At 43.3% G+C, this 15,315-nt stretch overlaps 1 protein-coding gene and 1 long non-coding RNA gene across 9 annotated transcripts in view; one reads left to right on the top strand and one right to left on the bottom strand.

Moving 5' to 3' along the window:
* The window catches only part of LOC130297121 (uncharacterized), a 170,406-nt gene that overhangs the window by 80,575 nt on the left and 74,516 nt on the right, over positions 1–15,315 (bottom strand). The window contains exon 4 of one of the 6 annotated variants that reach the window (XR_008849405.1): positions 1,742–1,835. The exons of 4 other annotated variants lie outside the window; for them this stretch is intronic. This is a non-coding gene — a long non-coding RNA (uncharacterized LOC130297121). Of the gene's footprint in view, positions 1–1,741; positions 1,867–15,315 lie in introns of all 6 variants that reach the window. One more of the 6 variants, XR_008849406.1, reaches the window with a different exon arrangement.
* Positions 1–15,315, top strand: part of KCNG1 (potassium voltage-gated channel modifier subfamily G member 1) — a 163,975-nt gene that overhangs the window by 66,775 nt on the left and 81,885 nt on the right. The window lies entirely within an intron of this gene.

Raw genomic sequence — 15,315 nt, forward strand, 5'->3', positions numbered from 1 at the left:
TATTTAGAATTTATTCAGTTTTTCATGAAGTATCAGAGGTTTTTGAGTGAAGTGCATGCAGAAATGAAAAATGCGTTATGTGGCAGCATGTGAATACGTTTTTCAAAGCTATTTATAATTCCTGGCTGAATTTGCATATGGATTGTGGATTTCTTGTGTAGCTTTTTGTCTGTTGTGCCCTTCCATACCTTTCTTTTTTTTTTTCTGGTTGCTTTTTCTCCTTTAGGAGACTTTTAATGCATTTAGGGTTAAAGGGGTGAAAAACTTTTTTTTTAAAATCAACTGATGCCAGAAAGTTAAACAGATTTCTAAATTACTTCTATTATAAAATCTTAATCCTTCCTGTACTTATTAGTTGCTGAATACTACAGCAGAAATTATTTTCTTTCTGAAACACAGAGCTGTCTGCTGACATCATGAGCACAGTGCTCTCTGCTGACATCTATGTCCATTTTAGGAACTGTCCAGAACAGCATATGTTTGCTATGGGGATTACCTTTTACTCTGGACAGTTCCTAAAATGGACAGAGATGTCAGCAGAGAGCACTGTGCTCATGATGTCAGCAGAGAGCACTGTTCTCATGATGTCAGCAGACAGCTCTGTGTTTCAAACGGAAACGAATTTCCACTGTAGTATTCAGCAGCTAATAAGTACAGAAAGGATTAAGATTTTTTTAATAGAAGTTATTTACAAATCTGTTTTTTTTTACCAGAGTATCCCTTTAAGTAACAGAAAGATTTATCACAGATTTTTTTTATCACAAAACTAATTTACTGGTTTCAGGTACTCTGCTATATGGGCAGTTTTCAATGAAAAGTATCAACCTTTCAATGCTGTATAAACAATGCTCGGTAACATCTGTTTTTTGATCTTTACTTTACTTCTATTATTATCTTTACTATTATCTTGAATTGCAAACAATAAATTAAGTTTTTTCCAACTTCACTGTCTTGTGTCTAATGTTGTGGACAGAAAATATGCAACAATAAAGAGCAATCGGTACCAAAATTTAACACAATATGGCAACATTAACTATAATCTCACTATGGCAACAGAGTAACAAAAAAAAAACAATACTAGATGGCAATCTAACTGGCTGGGATATATAAGAATACAAGTAAAACACATTTATATAGCTAACCATGCATACCATGGCTACCGGATATCTGCCTTGAGTGAGAAGACCATGACCAAATCTAACAATACTTTAATAACTAATAACAATACAAAACCCAATATGGAATTATACAACAAGTTACCAGCCTTCCGATTTAGCTATAGTGCATCCACAATCAAAATGATGGGCACTTCATCAAATGTCATCCTGGATCCCTTAATAGATCTGCAGAATTTGTCTATTAAGAAATTTTACTGTGACAAAAACTATAATTGACATCCACAACTATACAGGTATTTAAGTGAAAGCTAGACCAGTATTTCACTATATAATTCCTACTAACAATTGGATTAAGACATATACATAATCTTACACATTATCAAAGTATACCATGGCCCAAAACAAAAGAATTTAGCTATGCTCAAAAAAATATTTATCAGCAGGGGCAAAATGTAATTATTTAAAAGCAGGTACTCTTTTTAGAGAACCCCCACCTTCTGCTCCATCAGCACGTGGTCAACAGCCTTACAACCTTTCAGAGGTAATTTACATACAACTTTTTCTCCCCCCTTTAGATTACAAAGGGTTGGTAAGTGTTCAAAATGTCTCTTAATAGCACTTACTATACAAACAGACTTGGCTTGCACAAGTGTTTGGAAAACAGCGTTCTGTCCAACATCAAACTAGTTTCCAGTCCAGGTGCGTTCTTGGAAGAAACTCACAAATATGTGAAAAGACATTTTACAATCTGAAATGATTAATCAGATACAGGTAAACAAAACAACCCAACAACCCCCCACCCCCCCCCCTCCCCCCTTGGGATTTAACATATCCGCAGCAATTGCAGTTTGTACAGTGGGGATCAAAAGTTTGGGCACCCCAGGTAAAAAAAAATTGTATTCATGTGCATAAAGAAGCCAAGGAAAGATGGAAAAATCTCCAAAAGGCATCAAATTACAGATTAGACATTCTTATAATATGTCATCAAAAGTTAGATTTTATTTCCATCATTTACACTTTCAAAATAACAGAAAACAAAAACATGGCGTCTGCAAAAGTTTGGGCACCCTGCAGAGTTAATATCTTGTACTGCCCACTTTGGCAAGTATCACAGCTTGTAAACGCTTTTTGTAGCCAGCCAAGAGTCTTTCAATTCTTGTTTGAGAGATCTTTGCCCATTCTTCCTTACAAAAGTCTTCCAGTTCTTTGAGATTTCTGGGCTGTCTGTCACGCACTGCTCTTTTAAAGGTCTATCCATAGATTTTCAATTATATTGAGGTCAGGAGATTGTGAAGGCCATGGCAAAACCTTCAGTTTACGCCTCTTGATGTAATCCCCCAGGGATTTCGAGGTGTGTTTAGGATCATTATCCATTTGTAGAAGACATCCTCTCTTTAATTTCAGCTTTATCACAGATGGCATCAAGTTAGCATCCAAAATTTGCTGAAATTTTATTGAATCAATTTTTCCTTCTACTCGTGAGATGTTCCCTGTGCCACTGGCTGCAATACAACCCCAAAGCTTGATTGATTCACCCCCATGCTTAACAGTTGGACAGAGGTTCTTTTCATTAAATTCTGTTCCCCTTCTTCTCCAAACGTACCTTTGCTCATTCTGGCCAAAAAGTTAATTTTTAACCTCATTGGTCTATAGAACTTCCAAAATGCATCAGGCTTGTCTATATGTTCATTTGCAAAGTTCAAACGCTGATTTTTGTGGTGAGTACATAGAAGAGGTTTTCTTCTGATGGCTCTTCCATGAAGACCATATTTGTACAAGTATCTCTTTATAGTGGAATAGTGTACCACAACTCCAGTGTCTGCCAGATCTTTCTGGAGGGATTGTGCAGTCAAACATGGGTTTTGAATTGTTTTTCTCACAATCCTGCCAGCTGTTCTGTCTGATATTTGTCTTGGTCTTCCAGATCTTGCTTTAACTTCCACTGTTTCTGATGACTGCCATTTCTTAATTACATTCCGAACAGAGGATATTGACATCTGAAAACGTTTTGCAATCTTCTTATAGCCTTCTCCAGCTTTGTGAGCTTCAACTATTTTCATTTTCCGATTTCTAGACAACTGCTTAGAAGAACACATGGTGCTGATTGTTGGGGCAAGGTCAGATGAGTCTGGACATTTAAAACCTTTGAGATTGACATCACCTGGTCTTCCCAGATGATGATTGAGAACAATCCATGACACTGGCAGGTCTGCAGGGTGCCCAAACATTTGCAGACACCATTTTTTTGTTTTCTGTTATTTTGAAAGTGTAAATGATGGAAATAAAATCTAACTTTTGTTGACAGATAAGAATGTCTAATCTGTAATTTGATGTCTTTTGGAGATTTTTCCATCTTTCCTTGGCTTCTTTATGCACATTAATACAACTGGGGTGCCCAAATTTTTGGTCCCCACTGTATATGGCTTCCTATATACATTTACTAGTGGCTGTGCAGGCTGTCTGTGCAGCCTCGTCCATTTACTTTAAGAATGGGCAATTATATATTTTTTTTAGAATTCCTCTTTAATAGTGACATACAGTGCTCAGATTATTATTACCAAACAGCCTTAACAGGAATTATGACAGTGCCAATAGGAGTAGTGTCACACACTGCCAAACACCTCTCCTTCCTCCCAGCTAACTATACACTGGTCCTGTGACTAGCGCCTGATAGAAATCATTGGTCATATAAAGACATATATTCCTGCAATAATCAATGCAAGAAATATGTTTACTCCAGCTTGCATATATCGGGTCAAACTTTATCATAAAATTCTCTATTATCCTTCTGCCACGCCCTGAGCTAAGTAGTAACCTCCCTGTAATCTGGGACCTCAATAAAAAATCAACTACTGTGGTTTGAGTCCATTACACATATGGGGGTAAATCTCCAACTATTGGAGATGGTGGACCAGGAATTAATAGGAAGGTTTCTGAGTCAAAGGACTAGAACCAGACCCTGCCGCCTAGGCTAATGAGACCTAAATCTGTTCCCTATGTCATCTTGAACATCTTGGGACAATTTACAATTAATTTCAGGCGATATAAAAATCAATTGTTTTTAGCATACTTGTCATGCTCTAGTTGCATTTGTGTAATAACACCTTCTAGCAACAAACTCATCTGTGGTTCTGGTATGGGTTTAACCCCTTCAGCACCAGACAGTGATATTGACTAAGTATAGAACACGCCCTTCTAAGGGTTTGCATACGTGATCTGGCTTTAGGCATTCTGATACCAGTAAAGACATACATGACAATTTTGGACTCACTGGTTACCTTAACAACCACTAGATGGCGTACTCAATAGAACAGTTTACAATAACCAAACTGCACATGGCTTAACCACACCCTGCCACTGCTAACAATGGAAAGCAATGCTTAGCATGGAATTTACACAGAGTTAGTTTAACACAGCCACAATTAGTAATATTGCTAAATTACTTCCAAACAATCAATTTAGCTGGGGCCTCCATCTTGACGTGCGGTAATAACTAGGGATGTCCCGTTACGATTTTTTTTAAGACCGAGTACCGATACTTTAATTCTAGTACTCGCCGATACCAAGTACGGGTACTTATATTTTAAAGGGAATCTGACACCAGGGTGACCCGATTTCTGTCGCTGTTTACCGTATGATATGTGGGTCCTTATTGTGTACAATGGAGGCGGCTGTTGTAGTATGAGCAAAGATTTCTCTCTTCTCCATTGGACAGAACAGGGAATTTGCATTGGCGGTGAGACCGATGACCACATGGTGAGCAGCGGTAGAAACCGGGTCACCTGCACTCTATATATAATTTATCTACATATAAATTCAAGTTAGTGCAGGTTACCCTGCTGTAAAATTGCCTTTAAAGGGGTTCTCCACTGCCTTAACCTACTTTTGGCAGTTAGTTAGCTCTGTGGCTATATGTTATTATGGCTTTTTTTCATGTTGATAACGGTTCTGTATGTGGTGTTTTACTTACCTTTTTTCCTTTCTTACCTTTTTTCTTCATTTGCTTCCTGCCTAGCCTCGACCACTTTTTTTCTTTTCTTCCGCCGCCATCTTGCCACCGGGACGTCTCCGTGGAGGGTGGTGTGTTGGAGGCCGGCCTGCCCCTCGCTCCGTACGTGCCCGCCTCCCGCGCGACGGAATCCTCTGTCTTCATCAGCGTGCACCCTCCTTACTTTCAGCTTCTTCTAAGCTGAATGCGGATTGGGCTGCTTTTGGCGAATCGGATGCCGTGATGGGCGCATGGGCAGTTGGTCCTCGCTCCGGAGGATCATCTGCGCATGTGCCATAGTGATGTCAGCATCGGGCCTGACGCGCTGGAGGATTGTTAACCCTAACCTGGCCAGAGGTGAGTCCCGGAGCGCTGGACAGCTCCTGAAGGTTTGCTATGGCAGTGTTTCCCAACCAGGGTGCCTCCAGCGGTTGCGAAACTACAACTCCCAGCATGCCCAGACACCCGAAGGCTGTCACAAGACCAACAGCCCCAACACAGCTTCCCTTCAAATACTTTTCGTCTACAGATTGGGAATCGGATCCCTTCAACCTGAGGCCGAAATGGTCTGCTCCTGATGCCTCCACCAACGTACTCAAGGAGGAGGAGCCTCTACAGCATCAATCATCTTCCATGTACAGTAAAGTGCCAAGTCCTGCTCAAGTTCAAGAAAGTAAGCCTAAATTGCGGGCACCAAAGACCGTACCTAGACCCTCTTGGAGCAATGAGAGTGTGTCTGTTCCAGAGGTACCAACACATGTACCTAGGCCCTCTCGGAGCAATGAAAGTTTGCCTCCTGCACAGGTACCAACGTATGTACCAAGGCCCTCTTCTGACATGGAGAGTTTGCCTGCTTACAGGGTACCGACGAAAGTGTTTTGCCCCACTCCTGATATGGCGGTGGTGCTTAAACCCTATGCCCCAACTGTGATTCCGGCCAGCAAGCCTTTGGCCACTCTGAATCCTACTGTTAACCATTCTACTCTCACCAATGTGGTGTGGGAGAGTTACATTAACTCCTCGCCTGCTCCAGATGTTGACAGATATAGAGGAACTATTAGAGGCACAAGAAGATTCAGAAGAAATGTATTTTGAAGGACTGTAAAGTAATGTTTATTGCTTGTCTGTGCTAATCACTTTTGTTTTACAGTAACAAAGTTCAAGATATGTGCCTAGCAGGACTGTGCTAAGATTGTTCCAGTTTTAAGTCCAGCAACGTAACCATTAAGCTTTGTGCCTGACCATCAGGTCAAGTGTTGAAACTGCTTTGTTTTTGGGGTGCCTTACTAATTGATTGAGGACAACTGAATCTTTATAGGGGTTTATTATAAGCTATACATATAAATACAAAGGGGGAATCTTAACTAATTAAGGGATAGGGGTGCATGGAAGAGGGGAAGGTGATAGGAAGGGGGTAGGAAGTGCTCTCTCTATCTCATCGTCCTATATGTAACATATATAGCAGTCATCCACACACATAACCCATACATTGTCCATCCCAAGACATCTCCATGGCCAATCAGAACAGTTACAGTCTATTTGCATTGCAATCAGTTCTTGTCCTTTTGATGTCTTCTTGAGTGGGGGATCTTCTTTGTTGTCCCATACTGTGTTGACAGATGTCCAAGTTTCCTCGAGAACCACACCTTGGTGGGCTGACAGGATGATTTGCAGTCCATTGTATCCAACACTGCAGGGGCTGGTTTTATGGCTTATATTATTGGAGGTAACAGGAACTGTAGTTCATCTCCATTCTCATCACTCAGGTGCCAGGCTTATTGTATGGCTTTGAACAGGATAAAAGCAAATGATTGTCTATTCAGCTGTTTGCATCAACCATCATTCCTGGAGCCAGTCCTGCCAACACCCAACACTCATTCCATTCCACTGCATTCCATTCTTATTCCATTATATTTGAGTCCATAATAAAAACACATCAAATTTATATTAGTGTGGCCAATGTTGGCTCCAACATCAAGAGACTCCTTGCCAGTAGGAGATTCGTAAGTTTTGTGCCCGGCTAATTGTGGTAAAGCCGTGTTTCCCACAGACTCCTAGTGTAGGTGGACTTCAGATCCTTACATGTCCATTCTATGTACATAACCCTATATTTATAGGACTCTCTGATAAATGTTGCACTTATCAGGTGTATGCGCCTGAACCTTGTTGGAGTGTTAATAAATGTATCATAAAGATGTATATGGTTCTTGTACACAAGAAAAATAGCTTCATGTCTGTGTACATAAAAAGTAAGTAAATGTTGTACACAGAAAATTGCCCGCTATATGCACGTGTACACCAAACACAAAAATGTAAATAATACTTGTACACATGTACAAAGGTATAAAAATGCTCAAAGGTGTTTTAGTAGTTGCTCAATGGGTGACTCTCTTGGCTCCTCCGAGAGTGACATTGTTTCTAGTCGCCAATCGCTAGCACCTGTCTCAACAAAAATAATAGGGTAGCTTACCCTTAAGATAGTACTTGCACACATAGTACTCTAGACTACTCACTTAATTGTACTACTTAAATCTACTTCAGTACATACGCAAAAACTAAATATATCTCACATTCAAACAAACACTTTGTAGCCTATTGATATCCCAATTCCTGACAATGTTAGGTACACTCATATTTCTCTTCTCTGTATTGCGTGTGTGAGATGCTCTACCTGGCCAGTAGGTGCTCTTGCGAGTATAGTATTAAACAAGTAGTTCTAAAGGTAACCTAGGTAGGTTATTTTGAAGTGCTCTAGGGGTAAGTAGCGTGTAGCCGATAGACCCTAGCAGCCAATCTTACTGTGACCTAGCTTCCGGCTAGCCAGTATACCTTTCGTGTACTAACAGGTAACTCATTGTTGGCAAAAAGAAAAAAATGTGTGAGATAATAAAAATGTTTAGTCAGCTTAAAGCTAAATGTATAAAGAGTTGTACTAAGGTCTAGTTAGCCTCATAAAATGTGTAATAGAGCTAAAACAAAATGTTTTAGGAGCTATCAACTAAATGTCAGATGGCTGCCTAATTGTTTAGTAAGCTTAGAATGTATAGTAAGCTTAATTAAAATGTCTAAGAAGCTAGAAACTAAAGGTCTAGATAGTTTCATAATTGTCCAGGAGTCCTTTATAATTGTCTGTCTAGTAGGATTACTAGTCTACAAATGTTTAAAATGCCTAGAAAAATATCTAGTAGGTTTAAAAGTACCTAAAGTGTATAAAAGTTTTGTCAGGATATAGATTCTGTCTAGTTAGCAATCCTGTTCTACCTGCCCTTGTTCCTCTGCCTTAGGGGACAGGCGTTGGGGTCGACTTGTGGGGTTTGTGGTATCCCGGTACCGGATTGCATCCGTTACCTTGTGATGAGGTCCCCAAAGTCAGAGTCCCTAGCTACCGGTGAGGTCCTCATCAATAGTTAGCCCTTATCACCCTTGTCACATAGTTAAAATTATTCAAATTCAATGTGTAAATATGTAGATAAAGTGTACTTACCTTGTTGTAGTGTCGCAGGACCTGCGGGTCACGTGATGCATTCCAAAACTCTATGGTTTTATGGTTCAAGTACCTTTGGAGGAAGTCAGGTGATCGCCCACCATGTATTGTAACGGTGAGTGACAGCTGACAAGGAGCTATCCAAAACGGCCCTGCCCATATAAGGGAGCGGCGGCCATTATTCTCTCTCTTTCCTCGTGGGTTGCTGATGGAGGAGGATCTGCGCAGCTGTCATCAGCAGTGTCTAGGCCCAAGCCTTGCGGGAACGGCCGGCCATCTTACAAAACTGTGAGTTATCTAAATCCCTGTTAAGTCTGCAAGATCACCGGACCTAAACATACCCCTAAATCCGGACGGATCTCTGCATCAATCCTAATTCTACTAGTCCTTTGGATAAGTCAATGGTCCGCAGCATCTGTCAATCAATGTCTTGCTGTATAGAGACTGTATTGCTAAGACTGTTGCTGTTAATTGGATGTACCGCAAGTACCTCAGTAAAGTTTATACAAGTTCAAGTTCATCCCTATTGTGGACCTTCATTCATTTAAGCATGCACCTATCCTTTCTGGGATAGGCCGAAGATTTACCTCAGCGTATTAACCCTCACCCTGGCGTCACGAGTGACAGGGGCTAAATTAACCCCTCATATACCGAAGCAACACTCCAGCTACACTACACCCCAAGGCAGTTACCACACCAGCTTTATGGACTGCCTGTCACCCAGCTTTCCCAGTCTCCTGAACGGAATGTCTGTATGGTGAAGCAGCCATATTGGAGAGATGAAGTAACAGATGTCACACTAGTATTCTGCCATTCGGGGGTCATATAAAGCTAGGGAAATGCTAAGAGTACTAGTGTGACATCTGGTACTTCACTACATAAAAACATGTTTTCTTTCCAATGTGGCTACTTCACCAGACTTCAGAAGTCTGGGAAAGCTGGGTGTAAGGCAGTACACATGAAGCTGGGGAAGCACTGTGAGCCCTGCACTGTGTCACCTAGCTTCTCCTGTCTCCTGAAGAGAGCCCCCATACGCCCATATAGTGCCCCACACAGGGAATACACTAATACATACACATTACACAGATACAGACACATTCACTTTACATGTGTACAATTTCAACACTAACATACATACACACACAGGTGATACAGGACATATATACACTGTGGCAGTGTGGCAAGGAAAGGGTGTATTTCCTTTGCTCACCCTGAAGAATATCTCACCTGCTTCTTAAGTAATGAGGCAGCAGGGAAGGGAGGTTTATATAAGATGGAGATTCAGTCTAATCTGCGCTCTCCCTTGGAAACAGTATGCTGGCTGTTAGAGGGGGAGACACACGGACCCTGTTTAGGTAACACGCAGAAGGCGCTGCGAGTGGTCCAAGAAGTGGTGTGAACTGTGAGTAACAGGTTGCAGGAGACACATGTTTAACTGGCTGAGGGGAGCTCACCAGTTCGTAGTCAGGGCATGCTGATATGTGTAGTCAGTGACCAGACGGTCTAGGACTTTATTTTGTTCCTGTTTATGTTTTGTTTTACCTGCAACCTGTGGAAATAAAGCTGTCGAGGAGCCAGACTTGTATGCGGAACTGTGGTCTGTGGTGTTCTTGTGAGGAACGTGTCCTGTGGCAAGTGACCAGGACGATCCGAGAGCTAATCCCTGAGACGGTTCGTCACAACACATACATACAAACACATACAGTTAGGTTATACATGACATATATACACATACACAGTTAGGTGATACATTACATATATACATATACACAGTTAGGTTATACATGACATATATACACATACACACACACACACACACACAGTTAGGTGATACATGACATATATACACATACCCACACAGTTAGGTGATACTTGACATATATACACAGTTAGGTGATACATGACATATATACACATACACAGTTAGGTTATACATGACATATATACACATACACAGTTAGGTTATACATGACATATATACACATACACACTGTTAGGTTATACATGACATATCTACACATACCCAAACAGTTATGTGATACATGACATATATACACATACATACATACACATGACATATATATACAGTGGTCCCTCAACATATGATATTAATTGGTTCCAGGAGAACCATCATATGTTGAAACCATCATATGTCGAGTACATATGTCTATGTAAAAATGGTAATTGGTTCTGGGGCCTCGGAACCATTGTATGTTGAATACATATCTCAATGGGAAACTGTTAATTGGTTCTGGGATGACCATTGTATGTGGAGTGTATGGGGAGTGTTTAACAAACCAGGGTGCCTCCAGCTGTTGCACAACTACAACTCCCAGCATGCATGTACAGCCATTGACTGTCTGGGCATGCTGGGAGTTATAGTTTTGCAACAGCTGGAGGCACACTGATAGGGAAACATTGATGTATGGGGTGTATAGTGTGTATATGTATTGTATGTGATGTGTGACATTGCATACAGTACTGTACAGTTCTTTAAATACCTTCAGGGGGGACAGAATGTCCTCCATTACGATCCTGCCGACTACAGCTCTATAGGAAAGGAAGGGGAGGGCAGCCAGCAGCTCATTGGATGCCTGCAGCAAGATGCTGCAGGCTATTGGCTATGGCTGCACTGGGGGGCGGGGCTTACACGGAGCTCACAGTGGAAGCCTGCATGAGTTAGCAGGACAGCATGTGAGTAACAGGAGGCAGAACGGGGCACATTATACAACTATCTGTCAGTTACTGAAGTTGTCAGCGCTGTCAGATAGCTGTTTGTACGATGGCCCCGACACACAGCAGCATCATATGTCGATGCTGCCTTCAACATACGATGGGCTCTGAGAGGCCATCATATGTTGAAATGATCATATGTCGGGGCCATCATAAGTCGGGGGGTCACTGTATATATATATATATACACATACATACTCACAAACACATACACAGTTAGGTTATACATGACATATATACACATACATACACACAAACACATACAGGTAGGTGATACATGACATATATACACATACAGTGACCCCCCGACATATGATCAAATCGACATACGATTATCTCTCAGAGGCCATCGCATGTCGATGTCAGCATCGACATACGATGCTTTTTTATGTCGGGGCCATCGCATTAAGTGCTATCCGGCAGCGCAAAATGCTTAAGCTGCTGCCGGATAGCAGCTTAATGTTCCCTGTGTGGTGCGGTAAGCATTACTTACCCCTCCACGATGCTCCGGGTCCAGCGCTGGTCTTCAGGTGTCTTCTCGGCCCTCTCCGATGACGTCAATACGCTGCTGCGCACGTCATCCAATAGGAATAGCGTACGCAGCAGCGTAATGACGTCGCTACGCAGGCCCAGTAAGGCCTTGCGGAAGACAGCAGAGGACCGGAGAAGACAGCAGAGGACCGGAGAAGACAGCAGAGGACCGGAGAAGGCAGCAGAGGACCGGAGAAGGCAGCAGAGGACCGGAGAAGGCAGCAGAGGACCGGAGAAGGCAGCAGAGGACCGGAGAAGGCAGCAGAGGACCGGAGAAGACCAGGAGAGCCCAGTAGAGGACCAGGAGAGCCCAGCGGAGGCCCGGGGTCACCATCGGGAGCGGCGGGGACACCATCGGGAGCGGCGGGGACAGGTGAGTACAGCTTCCTATACTTTACATTGCACGAATCCCTCAACATACGATGGATTCGACAAACGATGGCTCGTTTGGAACGAATTACCATCGTATTTTGAGGGACCACTGTACATACATACACACAAACATACACAGTTAGGTGATACATGACATATTTACACACACACAAACACATACACAGTTAGGTGATACATGATATATACATAAACAGATGCCGCTCCATCCGCCCCTACGTTAATCCGGCCCTGGGTGGAGGAGTGTTTAAACTAGTGACTGTGGGGGAGGGAACCTACAACAGAGGGGGAAGATAGTGTAGATAGAGAGGGGCAACTTATTAATATACCAAGGGGTGGAGCGGAGGGAGGGCTTAGAATAGTTACATCTTTGAATGGCATGTTGACTAATGCCAGAAGTCTGTCCAATAAAACAGAGGAACTAGAGTGGTTGATGTCTGAGGAAAATTATGACATAGTGGGTATAACAGAGACTTGGTTGGACGATAGCTTTGACTGAGCGGTCAACATACAGGGTTATAGTCTATTCAGGAAGGATCGGACAAAACAGAAAGGGGGAGGAGTTTGTCTTTATGTGAAATCGAGTCTGAAGGCCGCACTGTGGGAGGATATATGGGAGGGAAACGATAATGTGGAGTTGGAGATTGAAAAAAAAAATCTGATAGGGGTTTGCTATAAGCCACCAAACATAATGAAAGAGCTAGAAGATCAATTACTGAGGCAAATAAACAAGGGAGCAAATCAGAATGATGTGATAATAATGGGGGACTTTAACTATCCTGATATAAACTGGGAGACTGAGACCTGTGAATCTCATAAAGGAAACAGGTTTCTGACTATAGCTAAAGACTATTATCTGTACCAAATGGTGCAGGGCCTGACCAGAGGGGGCGCCCTACTAGACTTAATATTAACCAACAGACCTGACAGAGTAACTAATGTGCAAGTAGATCATAATCTAATATCAAAATCATAATATAATTCATTATAGCTTGTTCTTCAATAAGGGAATCTCTCGAGGGGCCACAAAAACAATGAACTTTAAGAAGGCAAAGTTTGAACAACTCAGAGAAGGCCTTAACAATATAAATTGGGATAATGTCCTCAAAAACAAGAATACTGACCCAAAATGGGAGACTTTTAAAAATATCTTAAATTCTCATTGTAAGATGTATATACCTTATGGGAATAAAAGGGTCAGAAATAAAAGAAAACCAATATGGATGAATAAAAATGTTAAGGGGGCAATAAATAACAAAAAGTTAGCATTTAAACTACTAAAACTGGATGGCAGTGATGAAGCATTAAAAAGCTATAGAGAAAACTGTAAAATATGTAAAAAAATCTGATAAAAGCCGCAAAAATAGAGGCAGAAGAGAGTATAACTAACCCCAAAATGTTTTTTTTAACTATATAAATAGCAAAAAGGTTAAAAATAAAAGTGTTGGCCGTTTAAAAAATGTCGAGGAGGAAAATATAAACGGGGATCAGGAAAATGCTAATATATTAACCCGATAACGACCACGGACGAGTATAGACGTCCAGGTTGGCGGCCGTTCCCGCACCTGGACGTCTATACTCGTCCATTATTCTCGTGGGTGCTGCCCAGTGCACCCACGAGATCGCGGCAGGGACTCAGCTGTATCACACAGCCGGGACCCTGCTGCACTGCCAGGACCAAAGTAAACTTCGGTCCCGGCAGTTTTAACCCTTACAACCGCGGTCGGCTGTAAGTGTTATGACAGAGGGAGGGAGCTCCCTCTGTCTCCTCTGCAGCACCCCGTATCGCGATCGCGGGGTGCTGTGTGTGGCCGCGGCTGGCCGGGACCTGCCGCACTGCTGGGAGTGAAGTTCACTTCACTCCCGACAGTTTAACCCTTACAGCCGCAGTCAGAAGTGACCGCGCGCTGTAAGGAGTTCTGACAGAGGGAGGGGGCTCCCTCTGTCTCCCCTGCAGCACCCCGGAGCATCGCGGGGTGCTGCTGCATACCTGGGCAGCCAGGGGTCCTAAAAGACCCCCAGGTCTGCCCTGGGTATTGCCTGTAGGACATGCCAGAGGCACGTCCTGATATGCTGCCTGCTAGTGAAAACTGGCAGGCAGCATATAGCTGCAATGCTTTGAATACTAAGTATTCCAAAGCATTAAAAAGTGTAAAAATAAATAAATAAATAAAATAAAAGTGTAAAAAAAAATAAAAAAAATATATATATACCGTATTTATCGGGGTATACCACGCACCGGCCTATAACACGCACCCTCATTTTACCAAGGATATTTGGGTAAAAAAAGTTTTTTACCCAAATATCCATGGTAAAATGAGGGTGCGTGTGTGCACGTGTATACCCCGATACATCTCCAGGAAAGGCAGGGGGAGAGAGGCCGTCGCTGCCCGCTTCTCTCCCCCTACCTTTCCTGGGGTCTAGAGCCCTGCTGTCGGCCCTTCTCTCCCCCTGGCTATCGGCGCCGCTGCCCGTTCTGTCCCCATGACTATCGGTACCGGCGCCCCACTGCCGGCGCAGACAGCCAGGGGGAGAGAAGGGGCAGCGGCACCCATTGCCCTCGCCGCTGCCCCGTTGCCTCCCCCCATCCCCGGTGGCTTAATTACCTGGGTCGGGTCCGCGCTGCTGCAGGCCTCCGGCGTGCGTCCCCTGCGTCGTTGCTATGCACGGCGCGGCGCACTGACGTCATGCGCCGCGCCGTGCAGCGCATAGCAACAATGAAGGGGACGCACGCCGTAGGCCTGCAGCAGCGCGGACCCGACTCAGGTAATTATGCCACCGGGGATGGGGGGAGGCAACGGGGCAGCGGCGCCGGCAATGGGTGCCGCTGCCCCTTCTCTCCCCCTGGCTATCGGCGCCGGTAGCAATAGTCAGGGGGACAGAACGGGCAGCGGCGCCGATAGCCAGGGGGTGAGAAGGGCCGCCAGCAGGGCTCTAGACCCCAGGGAAGGCAGGGGGAGAGAAACGGGCAGCGACGGCCTCTCTCCCCCTGCCTTTCCTGGGGCGGTATCGGCGTATAACACGCACATAGACTTTAGGCTAAAAATTTTAGCCTAAAAAGTGCGTGTTAT

This window comes from Hyla sarda, chromosome 12 (genome assembly GCF_029499605.1).
Source record: "Hyla sarda isolate aHylSar1 chromosome 12, aHylSar1.hap1, whole genome shotgun sequence".
In the NCBI taxonomy this organism is placed as follows: Eukaryota; Metazoa; Chordata; class Amphibia; order Anura; family Hylidae; genus Hyla; species Hyla sarda.